The following is a 436-nucleotide window of genomic DNA, read 5'->3' as shown; positions in this document are numbered from 1 at the left end:
TGCCTACCTGTCACTCAGCTTGACAGAATGTACGAGCAGCGTAGCGCACGCAGCCTGGAAATTCCGGCGCTTACTTCGATGGCGGAAGCAGCGTGACTCCCAGCGTGACGAGGTCATCTTGTCAGAATTTGCGATCATCCGGTGTGACAAACACGGATAAAGATGCCCTTTATTGCGTAATATGTGACGCTGGTATGTTTCGTTCCGTGTGGTCTCGCCTCGGAGATATGTTGCCATGGTGAAATGACTGGTATATGCGTGTGTATGTTGAGGGTTAACATTAGGTATGGGGAATATAGTCAGGGTGTAAGTTAGAAAAGAAGTCGAGAAGCATGTTTTGGCGCCTCCGTTTAGCGCAGTGGTTCCCAACCTTTTGCATTCCGTGCCACCCGATAATATACAATAATCTCCATGGCCCCGTTCGTGACTGTCATCT

The sequence above is a fragment of the Penaeus monodon genome, chromosome 25 (genome assembly GCF_015228065.2).
Source record: "Penaeus monodon isolate SGIC_2016 chromosome 25, NSTDA_Pmon_1, whole genome shotgun sequence".
Classification (NCBI taxonomy): domain Eukaryota; kingdom Metazoa; phylum Arthropoda; class Malacostraca; order Decapoda; family Penaeidae; genus Penaeus; species Penaeus monodon.
The sequence above is the reverse complement of the archived record's forward strand: the minus strand, read 5'-3'. Positions refer to the sequence as shown.